The 22,530-nt window shown below is 43.2% G+C and overlaps 1 protein-coding gene across 3 annotated transcripts in view; it reads left to right on the forward strand.

Moving 5' to 3' along the window:
* The window catches only part of LOC144505046 (teneurin-2-like), a 2,673,959-nt gene that overhangs the window by 1,818,759 nt on the left and 832,670 nt on the right, over positions 1–22,530 (forward strand). The window lies entirely within an intron of this gene.

The raw sequence follows: 22,530 nt of genomic DNA on the forward strand, positions 1-22,530 counted from the left end.
ACCTGCAGCAATTACATCTGAAGGTTACTGCAACAGCATCTTTCCTCCCTGAAACATCATGGTACAGCAAGACATGATCAGAAATGTTATTTAACATTAACACCTGCAAGTTATTTCTCACATGTCAGTGCAGACTCGATGGGCTGAAGGGCCTCTTCTGCAATGTATGATTCTATGATTCTAAGTTGGGCACAATTCTGACTTGGGCATATATCCTCATTCATTTGTTTCTGGGTCTATAGCCTGGAATTTCTTCCCTAACACTTTTGTGTCACTACAAGGACTGCAGTGATTCAAGGAGAAGACCACAATTTTTTCAGGGCAACTAAAGGTACGCAGTGACCTTGCTAAAGTCACCCAGATTTTGAGAGGAATTGTTTTTGAATTAACTACAGTGTGGGAGCAATAGTTCCCCAATGCATTCTTCACAGCAATGCCTTCAGCAATCAGAGTCAAATTGCCAATGAAAGAGCATTCTTTTCTCAAGCAGTATAAATTGTTGTTCTCTTATTTTTGCATCTGTCCTGATGAGTGCAAGATGAAAAGTTTCAACAGTATCTCCTTTTTCAGCAATACTCAAATTTTAAAAAAATGTTTTCTTTTTATTATTTGTGGAAAAAAGGACTTTGTTCTTTAGAAACATAGAAACATAGAAAAACTACGGCACAAAACAGGCCCTTCAGCCCCACAAGTTGTGCCGAACATATCCCTACCTTTTAGGCCTACCTATAACCCTACATCCTATTAAGTCCCATGTACTCATCCAGGAGTCTCTTAAAAGACCCTATTGAGTTTGCCTCCACCACCACTGACGGCAGCCGATTCCACTCGCCTACCACCCTCTGTGTGAAAAACTTCCCCCTAACATTTCCCCTGTACCTACCCCCCAGCACCTTAAACCTGTGTCCTCTCGTAGCAGCCATTTCCACCCTGGAAAAAAGCCTCTGAGAGTCCACCCGATCTATGCCTCTCAACATCTTATATACCTCTATTAGGTCTCCTCTCATCCTCCGTCTCTCCAAGGAGAAAAGACCGAGCTCCCTCAGCCTATCCTCATAAGGCATGCCACTCAATCCAGGCAACATCCTTGTAAATCTCCTCTGCACCCTTTCAATCATTTCCACATCCTTCCTGTAATGAGGCGACCAGAACTGAGCACAGTACTCCAAGTGGGGTCTGACGAGGGTCCTATATAGCTGCATCATTATCCCTGGACTCCTAAACTCAATCCCTCGATTGATAAAGGCCAGCACACCATACGCCTTCTTAACCACCTCCTCCACCTGCGGGGCCGATTTTAGAGTCCTATGGACCCGGACCCCAAGGTCCTTCTGGTCCTCTACCGTACTAAGAGTCTTTCCTTTTATATTGTACTCCTTCATCCCATTTGACCTGCCAAAATGGACCGCTACGCATTTATCTGGGTTGAAGTCCATCTGCCACTTCTCCGCCCAGTCTTGCATCCTATCTAAGTCCGTCTGTAACTTCTGACACCCCTCCAGACTATCCACAACCCCACCAACCTTTGTGTCGTCGGCAAATTTATGTTTTGAACTATCAGCTATCTCTTTACAGCTCTGTCATTGCACAAGAAATTTAACAGACAACTAGAGCTAAGGTTTGTACTAGGTTTGCCTTGATTCAATATTGTGAGGATTGTTGTAGTCTATTGCTAATAGCCATTCCAATTATCTCAAACCGATACGATATTGTCAGTATACAGGCTCTGTAAACAAGTTATTTGGTGTCTAGCTAATTGGTTTAATCAATGTCATAGATAGGTTGTGTTGCTAAGAATTAACTATTTGTGGATTGTGTTTAACTTCATAGCAACACCTGAATAAAATTAACCCCAAAAATCTCAAATGGAAAAAGAATCTTGAAATATGAAATTTCATAGAATACTCCTTTACTGTTAACAAAGAAGTTCATTCATTTATTCAAAACAAGCCAGCTTCGTACCAGCTTTGCTGAAGCATGGAATTTCAGGAATTTCACAAGTTATCATTACTGATACTGCACATGGTAATAACTTACGGGTTTACAAAAAAGGCGGCATGGACAAGTTGGGCCAAAGGGCCTGTTTCCATGCTGTAAACCTCTATGACTAACTCCAGTGACCATCACAACTAGGGGGCATTAAGTGAATAAAAGGGAAAATATGCTGCTAAGCTCTCTGCCCAATCCTCCAGGGGTGTTTTTGTACATCTATTGCTTCCTGGGTACCTCATTAACAAGAATACGATCTCGACTTTCACCAAGGACATTGTGTACAGGGCACCAGCAAAATCTTCGCTGGGGTCTCCCTGTAAATTTGATGGAGACACTATTGAACTAGTGCAGTCAACAGTTTATGCTGTTTTTCTAGGGATCTGCCATTCATCCACCAAAGATATGGTGGGAAATTGTGAAAACCGGGTCAAAATTAATGCCACATGTCAGTCTGTTAGACATTCTGTGGCACTTGATTTTAATTCTTACGGCAAACAACAATATTCTTAGCACCTTCAGGAATCGACACTGAGGCAGTTCTTCATAGCAAATCCTGGCAGATCTGTACTTACCAGCTGATTAAAAGTGAATGTTTGACCATTTTTCTAAATGAACAGCCAACAAAAAAATGGCACATATAAACAGCGACCTTTGCATCGAGATAAAAAGCTAATGAAAAATTGAATGGATTGAGGTTTTCTTTTCCCCAACAATGGTGAACAATGAACGAATAATTAGCTGATTTCAGCAGTTGCCAAACTCTTGACACCTGTTGAGCTTAGTGGCACCTGACACTTAAATGGCACACATTGATTCAGCTTGGGTTATGAAGACAGGGAGATAAACAGAAAAACACTCCAGAACCACCCCCTCCCCCAAACCCCCACCCTGACCACTTCCTTCCCATTCTTTGATGAATTTATTTTATAAATCGGGCTGCCCATTGATGCTCGACTTCCCACATCGACTGTTCTATGGCGTGGCAGCGTGTTATCAGGGTCAGTTGGCTTTGTTACAAGCCCAATTGAACCTTGATTATCTGTTTAAATCATAGAATCGCTACAGTGCAGAATGGGGCCATGTGGTCCATTGAGCCTGCATCAACAACAATCCCACCCAGGCTCTATCCCCGTAACCCCACATATTTACCCTGCTAATCTCCCTGGCACTAAGGGGCAATTTATCATGGCCAATCAACCTAACCTGCACTCATTGCGGACTGCGGGAGGAAACCGGAGCACTCGGAGGAAACCCACACAGACATGGAGAGAAAGTGAAAACTCCACACAGTCACCCGAGGCTGGAATTGCACCCGGGTCCCTGATGTTATGAGGCAGCTGTGCTAGCCACTAAATATGGCAGCTGGCTCCTGAGTTCAAAGCCTAGAAACCCCCATATAATGGTCGTGAGTTTGGGTGGGTAGGAAGGTAGTAGAATGGGCACCCGCTCTATGTTATATGCCTCCCAGCTGAAAGTATGCCCGATGAAGCCACATAAAATACAACCTCTCCCCCAGATGCTGCCAGACCTCTGAAATTTTCTTATACCCTCTGTTTTTACTGCAGATCTCCAGCATCTGCAGTATTTTGATGTTATTCTGAACCAACAAATTTTTGATAATCAATAACTTTGATATTTTTGTTGCAATATCATAAATCCCTTCTCAGAAATCCAAGAACCCTGCTTGCTTGGGTGTTATCGGCTGAATGTGGCGTCCTCATTGAAGATTATTTTTAAGATGCGCCCCCAGGTATTTTTGTGTATCTACCTGATGAATAGTTTGATTACAGAATAAAGCTGCCTGTTGGTGGATCCTTTCTCTTGGTATTGCACAAGGCATTTCTTTTGGCATTGAATGCCACTTTTCATTGGCCCTGCCATTTTTGTAATTCCAGAAGATCTTCTTAGTGAATTGATATGATTTTGAGTTTTCTCTGAGGCATAGACCAGCATTCATCTGCAAATAGTCACACCCTGTTTTTTAACTTGTTGGAAAGATCATTTATGTATGTCGAGATGTGGAAAGGTCCCAATGTTACCGGGGCACTCTGGAACACCTCGAGGAGAGAATGATTCCGCCAACACACATCACTCTGTCTTCTGTTAAAAAGGAGGTGCAAGGTCCAATTTAATAATGGCTGGAATTTTCCACTTATTCTCACTGGCGGGATCTTCCTGTCCTACTCACGGCGAACCCCCACCGTGGGTTTCCTGGCAGTGGAGGGGTGGATTCAATGGGAAACCTCATTGACAGCAGCGGGATCAGAAGATCCCACCACCGGCTAACAGTGTGCCCCCTCCTGCTACTGCAAAACACACCACAGGGGGTGCGGAGAATCTCCCCCACCCCCCTCCCCCACCACCACCACCATCACAATGTCCCTTGGATTCCATAGTTGTGAAGAGCTTTTCATGAGGAATTTTATCAAAAGCTTTGAGACATCTAGTATTGCCAAGTGTATAGCTTCATCTCTTTCCAGAGTTGAAGTTAGATAGTCTAATTGATAGTCTTGCAAAAGATGTCTTTTGGTAGATCTTTTTGACCGAAAACCAAGCTGACTATCCACCACATTATTGTGAACTTCAAAGTGATTGAATGGAAAACATATTCAAACAATCTGTTCTACCCATCGTCATAGAGTTTGAATGGGGGAGTGCTTCTTTTCCAATAGCTTATGCTCTAATATTCTTTCTATTTTGATAGCTCGACACGTGTTTGAAGAGATTTCAACATATGTTATTACAGGACCAAAAGTAAACAATTTGGTGAGTGCATGAGGGGTGGTGGGAGAATGGGTGTAAAGGATGAAGGGGGTGAGGGGGGATAAGACCATAAAAAATAGGAACAGGAGTAGGCTGATCGGCACCTCAAGCATGCTCCAACATTCAGTAGGATCATGGCTGATCCAACATTCTTTACAACCACTTTCCTGCCCTTTTCCCGTAACCTTTGATTCCCTTACTGATCAAAAATCTATCTATCTCAGCCTGAAATATATGCCCCTACAGCTCTCTGTGCCAAGGAGTTCCAAAGACTCACAATCCTCTGAGAGAAGAAATTCCTCCTTATCTCAGCCTAAAATTGGCACCCCTTTATTCTGAGACTATGCCCTCTGGTCCTAGACTCTCCCATGAGGGGAAACATCTTCTCAGCATTTACCCTGTCAAGATGCTATATGTTTCAATGAGATCACAACTCATACTTGTAAATTCAAATGAACGGAGCAACATGTTTAACCTTTCCTCATAAGACAATCCCTCTATACCAGGGATCATCCTAGTGAACCTTATCTGAACTGCCTTGAGTGAAATATCTTTCCTTAAATAAGGGAACCAAAATTGCACACAGTACTCCAGAAGTGGTTTCAGTTGCAGCAAGACTTTCCTACTCTTATACTCCAACTCCCTTGAAACCCCCACAGCTTGCCTCCTGGACTTGCAGAATTTCACTAGCTGTTCTGTCTGGAGACAATACACATCTCTTTAACCTGTGTTGAATGCTCCCTCCACCCACATTGTCTGTACATTTAAGACCTGGCTGGCTGTAGAGATTTGCATTCTAATCAGTATTCTGTAATTTGATTTCTGTGTCTGTTTGCACTGTTTGAGAACAGATATCCACTCCATCTGACGAAGGAGCAGCGCCCCGAAAGCTTATGGTATTTGCTACCAAATAAACCTGTTGGACTTTAACCTGGTGTTGTGAGACTTCTTACTGTGCTTACCCCAGTCCAATGCCGGCATCTCCACATCGAGTTTAACTAAAACAGCATAACTCTGTAACACTGCTGAAAGATGGTGACCTAAAGTCAGCATTCATGGAAACGTTTACAAAATGAGAGCAGTTCCCACTTACTCTATGATGTAACAGATGGCAAAGGAAACTTTTGTCCTCCATTAGCATTTAAACAGGGCGATTAACAGTAGTCCATTAGATTTATATGGCCATGTAAAATCTTATTTCAAAAGTTCTACCTACTTAGGCTGAAGAGAGGAAGAATTCTTCTGGGTGAAGTATTGGATTTTGGAGTGATCATCGGTAATCTGTTTAATACTTTCTCTAATGCTGCTCTGAATATGTGCTCAGTGAACACTTACTGCCTCATTGATCCTATGTCAGTCTCCTGTTTGGTGTGCAGAAAATGAAGTATGTGTAACCCTTGCCTCAGGGGAGGGAGTTTAAAATGTCAAGGGACTAGCTAATGAAAAGGACAGCAGAGAAAAATGAGCTTAAAACACTGGAAGAGCATTGATTGAAGGGTTTTTAACTATCTTAATGCGAAATAAATGTTTGGCACTTGCGCCATCAATGAGTTATATCCATTACAAGGGTGACTTGATAATCAACATTTGCCAAAGACAGATTCTAATTGATTAACATGGCTTGCTAGAGTTTTTAAGCAGGTAGATTTACTTAGCAAGTAACACTAAGCTCTAAAATGAAACAAAAAGGTTCTCTCTTTCAATGTTATCCGTTGCTGGAGAGAAAAAATAAAAATTTGTAAGCTACCCTTAAAGAGAGAAATACTTCTGTTTAAGCAATACCTTTCACAACATCCTAAAGCACTTTTGCAGTCAATGGAGTACATTTGAAGTGTTGACACTTTTGTAATATAGAAAATGTGACAGCCAATTTGCACATAACAAGTACCCTCAAACAGCAAACTAATAGGATCATGGCTTGTCTTTTCGCGGAGTCAGAGAGGCTCCAAAGACCTTCAAAAATGGTAGGCAAGACCCAAATCTGGAAGACCCACCCCCATTACGGATAGATCCTATTTTTGATGGTAGGAGAAAGGGACAGAGCATGATTCCCACATAAGGGAAAACTGAATTCAGCAAGGTCACTTGAACTCAATACTGAGTTCAAACAGATACCATTTTTGCAGGAGCAGCGTACAAGTTATGAATTTTCAAAATAGGCATAGATACTTATGAATAGCAGTTAAGGTCTATTCAACTGTCAACCTGTTAAGTCCAAAGATGTGCGGGTTAGGTTGATCGGCCAGGTTAAAAATTGCCCCTTAGAGTCCTGAGATGCGTAGGTTAGAGGGATTAGCGGGTAAATATGTGGGGGTAGGGCCTGGGTGGGATTGTGGTCGGTGCAGACTCGATGGACCGAATGGCCTCCTTCTGCACTGTAGGGTTTCTATGATTCTAATAACCTGCCCTTTAAAAAACAAAAAGTAAACTGCTTGCCTTTGTCTGAGAGTTGACAACCTGTTCTAGGAGTTTCAATAGCTGTTTGTTGACATAGCCCTAAGTACTGTCAATTATAGAGTAAGGAACATTCAGGCTTGGGCTGGTAAGTGGCAAGTAACATTCACACCACACAATTGCCTAGCAATGACCCTCTCCAACAAGAGAGAACCTAACCATCTCCCTTAACATTCAGTGGCATTACCATTGCTAAATCCCCCACTATCAACATCCTGGGGACCATAAGCCAGAAACTGAACTGGACCAGCCATACAAATACTGTGGCTACAAAGTCAGCTGTCTAGAAATTCTGCAGTGAATAGATCACCTCCTGACTCCCCAAAGCATGTCCACCATCCCAACTCATCAGGAGTGTAATGGAATACTCTCCACTTGCCTGGATGGTACAGCTCCAACAACACTCAAGTAACACAACACCACCTTGACAAAGCAAGGTGTCCTTGATTGGCACCTCACCCTCCACCTTAAACACTCCCTCTCTCCACCACCGATATACATTGGCAATAGAGTGTACCATCTACAAGATGCACTGCAGGAACTCACTAAGGTTCCTTCGACAGCACCTTCTGAACCCGTGACCTCTACCACCCCGAAGGACAAGGGCAGCAGATACTTGGGAACACCACCACCTGCAAGTTCTCCTCCAAGCCACACACCACCCTGACTTGGAAATTTGTCACCATTCCTTCAGTTTCTGGATTGAAATCCTGGAATTCCCTTCCGAACAGCATTGTATGTATGCCGACATGACAAGTACTACAATGGTTCAAGAAAAGGGCTCACTGGTGCCTTCTCAAGGACATGTAGCAATGGGAAATGAATATAGGCCTTAACAGTGAAACCCACACCACGCGAAACAATAAATTTAAAAAATAGCACTAGGTCATGCACAAGATTAACATGATGCCTGTGTTTTATATTTTATGCCACCAGATATTAAAGCACATTTCCCGGTTTTATGGCTTTGTCGAGCTAGTTTGTGTTTTGGCACACTGCGCTTTTCTACCCTGTTTATATTGCGAGGGTCGGATTTTCACTACCAAGGTGGGTAACTCGAGTTGGACAATTTCTAGACCTGGTTTAAGGGGCCCAAACACTCAACCTTTGTTTTGGGGGGACAGGAATGGGATAGAGGCAGGCACACCAATTTTAGAAGCAGATTATAGGCATCCACAGTGACAGGGCAGTGGCTAGGGAGGGCAGTTTAGAAGACTTGCCTCAGAAATCTGAGACTCTGTGCCCATTGTTTCGGAAGCTGTTAGGCCCTCTAGCCCTCATCCTTCACATCCCTTTCATCCTCACACACACATCCATCCCCATGACCTCTCACAACCTTCAAGGCCCCTCAAGCATTCATACCACCTCCATAGCCCCTTACCCTTGAGCCACCATGGGAAGACTTCAGGAGCCATGTGGAGATGAAAAAATTGAACTTCTAACAATCTAATATATCTCTTACTTGTACACATTTTATGGTGAAAAAAAAATATTGTGGGGGTAATTCTTCCATCCTGCTGCACTAATCTTTTAGCGCAGTGGGCCGGGAGATTCTCACATCGACCAATTCACATGGTTCATGCATACATTCCCACCCCAATAGCATCTCCCAGTGCCAGATTTCTGGCGGTGTCAGTTCCGCGCTGGAAATCGGCAGGGAGGCGCCAAGACCATTTCAATGGTCATTTTAATATAATTTAAGTATGATTAGTGGGCCCAGGACTGATGTCTCCGGGCTTGCTAGCATTCCCCCCCCCCCCCCCCCCCCCGCCCCAGAGTGGTTCACTCCAGCTGGGATTACAGTAGTTCCCTACTAACGGGAAATTAGCGGCCCAACCTGCTGGAGTGAAGGGGGGGCAGTCGGAGCCCCCCAGAGGGTCGGGCGGCAAGGGAAGTGCCCCCTGGGCATTGGCACCTTGGCAGTGCCAGCCTGGGCCTCTGGCATTGCCCAAAGGGCAAATGCCCAGGGGCCACCTTGGCACTGCTCACCGGGCATGGGTGCCTTTGGGGGATGGGGCCTGATGGGACAGGGCCTGGTGAGCCAATCAGTGGAGGTGGGGGGTCACGCTGCCACTTACAGACAGGATTAGTGGGGAAAGGAGGGCAGGCTGGGGGGGTGCAGTGAGCCAGCCTGCTGGGGGTGTCGGGACTGCACGGGCAGGGGTCAGGACTGCGGGGGTCGGGAATCGGGGGGCTGGAGATCGGGATGGGCCAGGAGTGGTCGGGGTTCCAGCGATCAGGCCGTGCGGGGGAGGAGAGGGTGGGGGGGGGGGGGTCGCATGGCCAGCATTGCAGGGGTCGCAGGGCTGGCCAGCGATCGAGTTGGCCAGCAATCGGCAGGCCAGAATGTGGGGCTACTGCACATGCACCGATCTCGGCATTGACAGATTGGCGCATACGCAGTGGCCCGCTCAGCACACCGATTTCAGCCTCTCCAGCGGGAATAGGCCCCATCCACTGATTTTTAATTATATCCACGCCAGTGACCTCTGCGGTGCACAGAGTGTGGGAGATTCTTCTCTGAACTCCCACTGAAAAAGACAGCACGCATTACTCCAATTTTCACACAAATTTGACACTTCAAATTTTTGGGGGAGTATTCCGAAGTGTATGTTTAAAACCCATTTATAGTTTTAAATCCCTTCAGGCATTCAATCTTATAAAAACTAACACACCTCTATTCAGTACCAACATCAAAGACAGTTGATCTTCAATCGTCTGTTTAAACTCCCAATCAAACTGTGAATTCAGGATCTGCTGGTCAAACAAGTGCTTGTAGCTTTTGAAACTCAGCCAAACATGCACAATGACCTCAGCTGTAATCACAATCATTGGGTAATGTCAATGAAGAACTCTACTGAAACTGTGGAAGAGGCACAGATTTTTTCTAATCAACACCAGATGTCCTGTTAATCAAAGCAGTCTATCAGATTTTCTTTTCATTTTAACTGCCAGTTTAACCTTTTGTGTGCAAGTTTAAAGAGTTGATCATTTAATAAACTTAATACCTTGACATTTGTACAGCACTTACTACACATCAACAACATTAACATCTATTCTATCAATTCCTGTCTCTTACACTGCAAGTTAAGGCTCTTGAAATTGTAAAACCTGGGTCTGTATGAACTCTGCACTAAGTTCAAATGGTCCTGCTGAATTTGGACTTCCCATCTGTGTCATTCTCCTGCTTGCAAAAATGTGATGTTGGAAATGGGGGCAGGTCTTCTGCATCTGGATCCTGACTTCATTAAAATCTGGCCTTTATACCTGAAGTGTCTTCTTGCCTTGTTCTTGCTCCCCTTTCAACTGTTGCTGAAATCCTCATCTATGCCTTTGTTACCTCCTGCCTTAACTAACACAGTGCACTACTACTGATCTTCCACTTAGAGCACTACATAAGCTTAAATCATCTTCAACGCTGCCTGTATCTGAACTCACATCAGGTCCTCTTCATCCATCACCAATCATGCTTGCGGACTTACAAATCCCTCCATGGCGTTGGCCCTATCCCTGTGACCTCCTTCAGTTCTATAACCTGTCAAACCATCAGTGCTCCCCTAAATCTGCTTTCCTGCACCCCCTCCTTTATTTCAATTCCTCCAAAATTGATGGTCACGTCTTCAGCTGCTGAAGTTCTAAGCTCTGAAATGCCCTTACCTGTCCACTCTGCTTTCCTTTTTATTCCTATTAACACTCTTCAAATAAGTTCTGGTTTATGTTTTTTTATTTTATCCCAATGGGTCCATTCACTCTTACAGGATTTGCAAAGATAATTTTTCCTTTTTGTTTTGCTTCTGATTAGTTTGTTAATTAATTTAAGGCAATGCTTATTTTGTCTACTCTTGCTACACTAATCCTAGGTATAGATTTATCCCAGCAGTTCGACATTATGTATTCCCTGACTGAGAAGCCAGACAAGCAACATGCTTTTATCAGCCCTGCTGTATAATTCATTATTACAAAGTGCATTACAACAGCCCTAGAGTGGCTGGAGTTCCAGCTACTCACTCCCTTGGTGTAGAGAAATGCTGAGGTATTGCTTTCCATTCCTTAACCACCCCTTTTCCCCAGAAGGCACTGCCATTGGTAATTTACCCAATTTGGGAATAATGATCTGCCAACCCGTGCCTCACCACCAGGTGGCATAGCCCATTGACACAATGGTGATATTTTATTTAGGATTTTTGGTCACCTTTATGTAATCAGGAAGAGAGTCAGACGAAATTCATGTGTTATTCATGACCTAATGAATGATGTAGTGAATCAACTTTGGCCAGGGGTTTGTGTTTTTAGTCATTTATTTTCTCTAGTGCTGCTCGTACTATACAGCTTTACAATTCTGTGACTCTGGCATGGTGAGCCTGTAAATTGTCACAGTGAATTCTGAAGGCTTTTAAGTTGTGTCTAAGCAGGATTAGATAGGATTTTGCCATGTCCTGCCGCTTGGTGCCTGCATCCTTGTTCCATCTCCTTGTCCCTGGGAGCTTTGTTTGAATCTCATTTGGTTGCTACCTGTATGAGTTTCAGTGATTTTTGTGGACACTTCCAAAGATGCTGAAAGAAAACTGTTGAGAAGCTAGTTTTTGGAGTCTGACTTTCACAGATGATTCTGGCCAAGGAATTGGTGCCCTCCAAGACGTGACCACTAGTCTTGACAGCAGCAGAATCAAGGTTGGTCTACACATCAGCTGCAAGAGGTCCAAGGCAATGAAGGCTGGATGGCAGCATGTCCCTCCCACCACCATTGGGCAACAGACATCGAAGATGTTGACCTCTTCAACCAACTAGGAAGCAACATCTCCAGGGTGGATGATGTAGAGATTGACGTCCACTCAAGAATCAGCAAGGCAGCATGGGTCTTCCAGCGGCTTCACATGGTCTGGGTATTCAACATCATCAACTTGGTAACTCTATGGGTGGGATTTTCCAGCCGCGTTCACCCCGAAACCGGAAAATCCCACCCAAGGTCAACGGACCTTTCCATGGTCCGCCCTTTGCCCGCTACAATTCCTGTGGCAAGCAGAACAGGAAAATTTGCCCTTCCATGTCCAAAGTAGTACCAACTGCAATCAATGCCAGCAAGACATGTTAGAGAACAGAAAAAGTGTCACGTAAGTTGGACATCTTTCACCAGTGCTGCCTATATAAGATCCTGCGTATCAAATGGAGAGATAGTATCACTGACAAAGAAGTGTCATAGAGGACTGGTAAGAGGTGTCGGTGGGATATTGTGACGGAAAGATGACTGAGGCTGGCAGGGCACATACTTCACCTTCTGGACAACAAAGTGGCAGCAGAATGGAGGAAGAAGGAGAAGAAGAAGATGAGTCTGGACAAAGATGATGTGGTAAAGTACATTTATGGAGGATCTTCTATAGCAGGGCACCACCTGGGTGGGAGCAAAAGAGGTTGCGATGGATTGAGCTGGTGGCAGAGTCTTGCTGCCCATTGTCCATTATGGAACAAGAGAAACTAAGTCTAAGTAAGTAAAACAACAACATAATATCACAAGGATTGGACTGAGAGCAGTTCACTATGATTCTACAATGCAATAACTGATTTTCCAATAGCATAGCAAAAGCCAGTGAAGTACATATTAATACCATCACTTTGACAGTTCTGTACTTTCCCAGCTCAAATGTGAAGAGATTCTTTTTCAAAAAGCTAAATCACTGGATTCATAGTCAAGTGAAATAAATGGCAGAGAAGTTATTACTTTGTTATGGTACCTGAATCTAAAATTCTATGAAAATATGATTCTACAAAAAGTATGCAATCATGGATGATTTAAAACTTCATTTAGACTGGAGAATCAAACTGTTAAAGGCAGCCTTGAGGAAGAGTTAATTTAGTGTATTTGTGACTGTTTCTTGGAATAATATATTCTGAAACCAACCAGGGAACAGGCAGTTTAGATTTAGTAATAAGAGCAAATTAGTTAATGATTTCAAAGTGAAGGATTTTCTAGGGGAGAGTGGCCAAAACATGATAGAATCTCACATTCAGTTTGAAGGTGAGAAACTTGGGTCTGAAACTAAGTTTAAATGAAGGCATTTAGATGAAGACTGAATTGGCTAAAGTGGACTGGGAAAATAAATTTAAAGGTAAGGCAGTAGATAAGCAATGGCAAACAATCTACAACTAGGAGCCATTGTTGTCCCATTTAAGATGGAGATGAGGAGGAATTTCCTGTCTCTCATGAATCAGGGTCATAAATCTCTGGAATTCTCTACTCCAGAGAGCTGTGAGGGGTGAGTCATTGAATCTATTCAATGCTAAAATAGACAGACTCTTGCACTAAGGGAATTAAGCGGTAATAGGGAGCTGGCAGGAAAGCGTTGAGGCGAATAACAGATCAGCCTTGACCTTATTGAATGGCAGAGCAGGTTTGAGCTTCGAGGGATCGGATGGCCTACTCCTGGTCCTATTTCTAATGTTCTTATGTACATGACTCAGCTAAGATTCCTGGTATGCTTTTTCGATCATTACTGGGACTCCAAAACCCGAAGCATATAAATTCCAAAGTAAAATTATAAATAAATGAACCTTTGTTAATAGAGAAATTATTTTAAAGTATACGTGTGGCCATAAGCTTCTCGTGTTATAATGTATCTTACATACCAGCAAGACTAGAACAAAACAAAAGAAATCAGAGACAAAAGCATGCCGATGATGATGCTTGCATTTTTAGCAATGAGTTATTGCTGTCATCTGTTAATTTGTCACACAACTCCATTATTTATAGTCTGCTCTTTCTGATAAGAAGGTGTCTTCTTGCCTTCATCAGCTTCCATCCCCCTCAGCAGGCAAAGCCCTTCAGATCAGAACGTTTCTGGTATCACTCTTTCCAACAGGATGTATCTCCTTTCCAAACTCTTGTTGTTTACAACCCCAAAGGCAGGCGACTAATCTGCTGGGAACAGGAGAGTAAAATATACCTTCCCCGAGGCACTTTGGAAAAGAAGTACACATTGTAATAGCTTGGTAAAATTTTCATTTTAAGTATTTTTTGCTCGGGTTAGGAGCAGATACTGTAATTTGTGCTTTACGTGACGATGACAAATGATTACCATGGAATATTTTTTGTACTTAACGAAGATGGTCTCATTACACCATTAACTTATTGATGGGATGTTTGGTTCCTTTGAGAATCTATTTGAAGGGTATGTTTAAAGTCTAGTATCCGTAAACCACATTGGGTAACGATGGCTAAATTAGCATTCCATAATGTCTCCTTGTGCAGTCTACGATGCACCAAATTCACCTTCAAATCCATTGCTTTTACCTCATGAGCTTTCCATAATGTCTTTTGAAACAAAATATAATTTTAATGCACAGCTTAAACAGGGTGCATTACAAAGTCCAGTGGGATCTAGTTTATATTGCACTTGCGATGTAGATCATATAAATATATGTATTCCATATATTTGTGTGGGGTATTCTTTTTTCATTCTGACAGTTTTACAGCATGTCTTTTTTGAAATAAGTTAATAAATCACATGATTCAACAGTAACTAGGATTTTTATTTTCTGTTAACTGTTTCGAGCCACGCGACAGGGACTTTTAACACGCAGACTAGGCTGATACCAATGAAACACCAAGGGATTGTTTCTGTGTCAGTGATGTTGTTCTTCGCATGAAATGTTAAACTACAGCACTGGCCACTGTTCAGGAGAATGTAGAAGAACACCATAGCATCGTATAAAGGGCAAGCGGTTTCTTTGGTGCCCTGACCGACAATCAACCCTCGGCATATACCATCGAAATACATTCATTACTCAATGGCTTTAATAAAGGGAACTGTTCCCAACGGCTGATAATCCGTGTGCATAAGTTTGAGGTATTTGACGAAAGGACCAGAGGCTAACATGAGGATTTTGTTCTAATGCAATGAGTGGTTAGGATTCCCAATCCTGATAGTGTGGTAGAAATAGAATTCAATGGTTGCTTCTAAACAAGAATTTGATAAATACTTGGAAGAGAAAAGAAGTTGCCAGCATTGTAGGGTAACTGCATGGGCAGCATGGTGGCACCTTGGTAGCACTGTTGCCCCACAGTGCCAGGGACCGGGGTTTGATTCCCAGCTTGGGTCACTGTCTGTACGGAGTCTGCACATTTTCCCCGTGTCTGTCCTGTGGGTTTCCTCTGAGTACTCCGGTTTCCTCCCACAGTCCAAAAGACGTGCTGGTTAGGTGCAGAATGTGGCGACTACGGGATTTTCACAGTAACTTCATTGCAGTGTTAATGTAACTACTTGTGACACTAATAAATAAACTTTAATCCCCAGTCAATGCCAAGTCACCCCCCCTCCCACACCCCCCCACCCCCCCACCCCCCCCTCCCCCAGGCCTTCTGTCACTTGTTCTTTAGTTTTGCTTTCATTGAGCACTAACCTTTATTCTCTCATTAACACATTCTAATATTTTAATGAGTGGCATAGTGGCACAATGGTTAGAACTGCTGTCTCATAGCTCCAGGGACCCAGGTTCAATTCCCAGCTTCCCAGTGTCCTCCCACAGTCTGAAAGACGTGCTGGTTTGGTGTATTGGCCATGCTAAATTCTCCGTCAGTGTGCCCGAACAGGCGCCGGACTATGGTGACTAGGGGATTTTCACAGTATATTGCAGTGTTAATGTAAGCCGACTTGTGACACTAATAAATAAACTTAAACTTAACTAACTGCCAGTGACTGGGACTAATTGGTTCACTGTTCAAAAGAGCTGTTGCAGATGCAGTGGGCTGAATTTGTCACCTTCTGAGCTGTGCCATTCCGCGATTCTATGATTATAAAGTTTACCCGGTAATTGTTTGTGGGAACCCAAATGTAGTGGTGAAAAATCAACATTTTCTGTGACACGCACATGCTCATGCTGGGTGTGTTCGCAAAAGTTGTAGCGAAGTCTTCCGTTGCTACTCGCAGAGAGAATTTGTAAATGGGGAGGGAATAGTAGCCAGGACCCGGGCTAAAATAAAGTGTTTCCAGGAATGAAAAAGGACTTCAGCTCATCCCAAAGTGTTTTACAGACAATTAAGTACTTTTGAAGCATAGTCACTGTTGCAAAGTAGGAAACAAGGGAGCCAATTTGTACACGAAAGCGCCCATACAAAGTAATTTAATGACCAGATCAATTTTTTTTTAGTGATGTTGATTGAGGGATACATATTGTTCAGGACCTTGGGGATACCAGCTCTCCTTCAAGAAAGCAAAGTTCCCATTCACCTGAGACAGCGCATGGGGCCTTGGTTTAGCATCTCATCTGAAAGACGACAGTTCCTGTAATGTAATGCTTCCTCAGTGGGCATTGACGTGTCAGCCTAGATTGTAATAAGACCATAAGACCATAAGACATAGGAGCGGAAGTAAGGCCATTCGGCCCATCGAGTCCACTCCACCATTCAATCATGGTTGATTTCAACTCCATTTACCCGCTCTCTCCCCATAGCCCTTAATTCCTCGAGAAATCAAGAATTTATCAATTTCTGTCTTGAAGACGCTCAACGTCTCGGCCTCCACAGCCCTCTGTGGCAATGAATTCCACAGACCCACCACTCTCTGGCTGAAGAAATTTCTCCTCATCTCTGTTCTAAAGTGACTCCCTTTTATTCTAAGGCTGTGCCCCCGCGTCCTAGTCTCCCCTGTTAATGGAAACAACTTCCCTACGTCCATCCTATCTAAGCCGTTCATTATCTTGTAAGTTTCTATCAGATCTCCCCTCAACCTCCTAAACTCCAATGAATATAATCCCACGATCCTCAGACGTTCATCGTATGTCAGGCCTACCATTCCTGGGATCATCCGTGTGAATCTCCGCTGGACCCGCTCCAGTGCCAGTATGTCCTTCCTGAGGTGTGGGGCCCAAAATTGCTCACAGTACTCCAAATGCTGAAGTAATGCTGAGGTCACGGCAATGAGACTTGAACCCACAGATTTCTGATTCAGGCAGTCTGGGCCATGGCTGACTGAGTGAGAGATATGTCAAGGTTTCTTACTTGACAAGGTTGTTAAATTTTTTCTGTACTGCAGTCAGGTCCAAGCCATAACGTGCAGGCATTGATCTGTTCAGTCACTAATCTTTAGTACAGATGGTTAGGTTAGTTTTCCATGGCAACTTTCACTCAGCTGAACAAAAGAGGCTGTTTTCCCTGTTTCGCAATTGTTCCACAAGCACCATCATTTTAGTAGCAGACAATTGGGGGGTGAGTCTCTGCAAGCTGTCTACTAATGTTAAGTCACTGAACACCAATAAAGACGAGAACCCACTCCTCTCCCACTTAAGGACCAGAGGTTGCCATTAAGTGTTGGGTCATTGTTCACCAGGTTTTTTAATCTCTCAAATGATAAACTACATATAAGCAACACCTGTTGTATTCTGATGGGACCTTTGATGGATATTTATGGGCCTAGTCAGCATGTTCCAAGGCAAAAATCAACCCTAAATCTCTTCGGTCACTCTAAAGGGGCGGCACGGTGGCACAGTGATTAGTACTGCTGCCTCACAGTGCCAGGGACTGGGGTTCAAGTCCGGCCTTGGGTCACTGTCTGTCTGGAGTTTGCACATTCTCCCCGTGTCTGGGTGGGTTTCCTCCGGGTGCCCCAGTTTCCTCCCACAGTCCAAAGATGTGCGGGTTAGGTTGATTGCCCATGCTAAATTGACCCTAGTGTCAGGGGGATTAGCAAGGTAAGTGTGTGGAATAGGGCCTGGGTGGGATTGTGGTTGGGACAGACTCAATGGGCCAAATGACCTCCTTTTGTACAGTAGGAATTCTGTGATTCTAAACCTGTCACTGATGGTCAGAGTGCAGAGATGCCAATAATTTTCATTAAAAGTAACTGAGCTCTGATGAAAGGTCATCGATCTGAAATGACTATTTCTCTCTCTACAAATGCTGCTAAACATGGTGATTATTTCCAGCATTTTCTGTTTTTATTTTGGTTTTACTGCAGTATTTAACTTGTATGTTCATCGAATGAAATCTTAACAGATTTACTCTGAATTTAGTTGGTGTGCCTAACAAAATGGGAGCCGAATATAGACATGGAGTAAAAAAACGATAATGGGAGAAAAGTGTTTGATTCTCCAATACTGACAGCTCTGTTCCTGATTGGCACAAGAACATCTTCCAACATTTATTTAAGGAAACGTTTAGGTACGAGAAATTTATTGAGTCCTGGTTGACTGAATCTGCCATTTATATTACACGGTGTCTCAAGCATGTTCCAATTCCGCTGAATTCACTGATAGTTTGTGATACAGAGGTGAAGAAAATCACAGAACGGCTGCTGGGGTGAAGACCTGTGGCTGTATTAATGAGCACATGTCTGTCTCGAGTTCGCTGGCAACAGCATTAACTTGTACTGAACTTTGTCTTCACAAGTCTCGATAAACCCTCTGAGGATTGCAGTGATATTTTTGTGACTGTAGAATGTTGAGTTTAGCATTCTCTGCTGAATGTGCCAAAAGCAGCGAGATGTTCTGTCTTCTCTTCTCATGGGCCCTTACGTGAAACTTGCCTCTTTTATCACAGCCTGTCAAATGATGGGTCTCGTACCATTTAAGAAAGCGTGGATCAGAAATTTAAACTATTTTTGCACTTTTTTCCCCTTCCCCAGGGTTTAAGGCACTTTTGTTTTCTCCTTACTCTCATGTGGGGCTTGCAAAAAAAAAAGATAAAATTATATAATTTCTGCTGAAGCTCTAATTTACCCCTGCGAAAGGAGAGTGGATTTGTAGTTGGATGGTGCTTTTCAAAATCTATGAGTGTCCCAAAGTGCTTTGCACTCAGCGAAACAGTTTGAAGTGTAGTCAATTAGGTAACATAAGCATTTTAAATTTTCTCTTCAAAGTTAAATTTACATCTTGCTTTCTAAATGTGTTTTTGGACAAATTATTATTGATTCAGTTCATTTGGCATGAAGGCACTTGCCTCTACAATGGACATTGGACAGAGTTTATTACACTCCAGCAAAGCTACTGAACATATAAGTCTTCTACGGTGCTGTGTCACTATTTGCCTTTATCGTGCACAGGAGATAACATTTAGTACGCTATACTATCAGTCTTACAAAATAAAAGCTGCCTCACAGCGCCAGGGACCCCGGTTCGATTCCAGGCTTGGGTCACTGCCTGTGTGGAGTCTGCACGTTCCCCTTGTGTCTGCATGGGTTTCCTCCGGGTGCTCCGGTTTCCTCCCACAGTCTGAAAGACGTGCTGGTTAGGTGCATTGGCCATGCTGAATTCTGCCTCAGTGTACCCGAACAGGTGCCGGAGTGTGGCGACGAGAGGATTTTCACAGTAACTTCATTGCAGCGTTAATGTAAGCCTACTTGTGACACTAATAAATAAACTTCAAACTTTACGGTGCACTGCCAGCCCCTGTATTTACATCACACAACAGGTAATGCCTGATGGAGTTCGGTTGGCATCTGTCTTATTGTCAACGATCATGTTTAGTTGGGTCTTTATGGCTAGGTTCTGCCTCAATGTGCACATTGGGCAAAGTGTAGTGTCATATGAGTGGTGTAAATGTCAACGGCTGCATCTATAGTCAACTAAAATCACAAAGTTGAGTACTCTGCGGAAGGCTTTTTTTTGGATCATCTAACTCATCCTTCCAAAGAACCCTCTAGTCCGTATCCATCAGATAATGTCTGGTACAATGGGGTTGATGTCAGTTCTTATGTGCACTGGGATGTTGCAGTCTGCATCCGTGTCAACACCTGCATGACAGTGTGAAATGGATACTGTCTCCTTCTGCACATATGCGTTGTTACCTTTACATGCAATATTCCAAAAGAACTGAAGTCTCAGAGTGTGACAAGCTGCGTGCAACTGAAGGAAGGATCAGTATTTATTTCTTCAGTTACTCCGGCAGGTACAGCAGCTGTATAAACATCTCCTGCGCAAACATTGCATGATTTCTGTGTAAACGGCATACACCTTTCATGTAATATTTATGAGATAAATGCACAGGTGTTAGATTTTAAATGGTGCCTGTTGTGTTTGTACCAATCTGTGGTTTCAGAGAGCGGACAAATCAGCTCCTTCCTCGTCAAAAATCCTTTAGTTGATATGATTCGATTTATTATTGTCACATGTGGACATGTGGGGGTGGCATGGTGGCACAGTGGTTAGCACTGCTGCCTCATAGCGCCAGGGACCCGGGTTCGATTCCCGGCTTGGGTCACTGTCTGTGTGGAGTTTGCACGTTTTCCCTGTGTCTGCGTGGGTTTCGTCCGGGTGCTCCGGTTTCCTCCCACATTCTGAAAGACGTGCTGGTTGGGTGCATTGACCCAAACAGGCGCCCGACTGTGGCGACTAGGGGAATTTTCACAGTAACTTCATTGCAGTGTTAATGTAAGCCTTACTTGTGACTAATATGTATTGGGAAACAGTAAAAAATAGATGGAATATTATCTTGATCTGGTGTGAGATGTTAGGGGATGTCATAGGAGGAGAATTTTACATAGAATTACATGCGCAGTACAGAAACAAGCCTTCAGCCCAACTTGTTCATGCTAGTGTTTATGTTCCACACGAACTTACTCCCACCCTCTTTTAATTCTATTAGCATAATCTTCAATTCATTTGTCACTCGTGTTCATCTCACATCCCCCCTTGAATGCATCTCAATTACAATCCCGTTATACCTCAGCTCAATGACTCCTCGTGGTAGAGAGTTTCACATTCTAATCACTCTCTGGGTAACTTTTCTTTTCTCAATGCCCTGCTAGATCTATTGGATTTATTTACAATGAAACAAACTCAGAGATGGGCTAGTGGCTACACACACCCTGACTGTGAAAGATATGTACTGGGGAGCAGGAGATCACAAGCTGTCATCTGGTCACACAATCAGGGCCGGCATACTGTCGCTAATTGCCCCAAGTTATTCAGAAAAGTGTGATACTGCAACAAACAAACCAGAAATCTGATAAAATAATTGCTTCCAAACATGAAGTTGTCATACTCTCTTTCGATATTGTTTTGGTGATGAGTGACATTATGAATACTTAGATAGTGTAAGAATAATAAGGCAAGTGTACCTTTTTTTTGTCAGCTAAGGTCAAATCCTCTTTGATCAGGACTCCTTTAGCATTGAGAAGTGTGGTGACCTAGGGTCCCGAAGACAGGACGTTACCAAGATTGAAGGGAGTGCCAAGGAGCTATGAAAAGTTTCAATACAGAAGGAGGCCGTTCGGGCCAGCATGTCTGTGCGAGAAAAATCCAAAACTGATCCCATGTCCGTGCCCTCACTCATAGCCTGGCATCGACCAGTCTTCATAAATTGATTCAGTTTTCCTTTAAAGGTGCAATAGTCCCTCCGCAACCTTTTGCATAAATATTTTTGCTCAGTCTCTTAGTGACAATTACAAATTGATGACCTCACAGATCATCATGATAACCTCCTCAGCTACAGAGAGCAGCCTTTTTTGCTATTCACTCCCTCAAGACCATTCATATTCTGCTAAGGCAAGATTTGATCTGATTTATTATTGTCACATGTATTGGGATACAGTGAAAAGTATTGTTTTATAGTGCGCTGTACAGACAAAACATACCATTCATAGGATACATAGGGGAGAAGGAAAGGAGAGGGTTCAGAATTGTCAATTGTTGAAACAACCCACCTGGTTCACTTATGTCCTTTAAGGAAGGAAATCTGCCATCCTTACCTCCAGAGCCACAGCAATGTGGTTGACTTTCAACTGCCCTGGGGCTACTAGGGATGGGCAATAAATGCTGGCCAGCCAGAGACACTCGTGTCTCGATGAATGAATTAAAAAATGTATAGTGTTACAGTCATAGCTGTGGTGTAGAGAACGATCAGCTTAATATAAGGGCGGCAAGACGGAATGATGAAAGATCAATCATTTGCTCATACCAAGTTTTTGTTTTGAAAGTATGTAGACTGTAGGATGAAGTAACAAATTGGAGATGGATGGAGCTCTGCAGTTTTAAAATCCAGGGGAAAAGATGATCAGATCAGGAGATTAATAATTCTTAGCATGTTCATTCTATCCCCTTAAAAACACAGGAAAATGTATTTCAAACACACCTTCAAACCAAATGTCATATTGGAAAGTAGTGCTCACTTGATTAACATCATGAAGACAATTACTTTATAAAGTCATTTTATCCTCAAGAAAAGGGAGTAAAACTGCAGAATATATATCCAATCTCACATGTCTAATATTCTAACTAAGCTGGTTTATTCCACACATGGCATTTAATTGGTTTGTGCATGTCCATATTCAGGAGTTGTGTGAGACTCGGAATGGGATGATTAGATCACTATATTCATAGCTATTTACTTGTAAA

The sequence above is a fragment of the Mustelus asterias genome, chromosome 16 (genome assembly GCF_964213995.1).
Source record: "Mustelus asterias chromosome 16, sMusAst1.hap1.1, whole genome shotgun sequence".
Classification (NCBI taxonomy): domain Eukaryota; kingdom Metazoa; phylum Chordata; class Chondrichthyes; order Carcharhiniformes; family Triakidae; genus Mustelus; species Mustelus asterias.